Source organism: Rutilus rutilus, assembly GCF_951802725.1.
Source record: "Rutilus rutilus genome assembly, chromosome: 7".
Lineage (NCBI taxonomy): Eukaryota > Metazoa > Chordata > Actinopteri > Cypriniformes > Leuciscidae > Rutilus > Rutilus rutilus.
The window spans coordinates 16,097,210-16,097,424 of record NC_140221.1 but is presented as its reverse complement, the minus strand read 5'-3'; positions in this window follow the sequence as shown (position 1 = coordinate 16,097,424).

Here is a 215-nt window from a genome sequence, read left to right as displayed (position 1 = left end):
AATGGACTGATGTGATGAGGAGGGCTATGGGGAGTCTGTGTGTGTGTGTGTGTGTGTGTGTGTGTGTGTGGTGGGGGGGGGGGGGGGGGGGTGTGCTTCTCTGTGGGAAACGACAACTTCCTCCCTGTCTGTCTGCAAGCAGAGACCAGCAGACAGCAGTTTGGCTGAGCCTATGGCAGTGTGGCTCCGCTCCACCACACAGCAGAAGGCAGCCC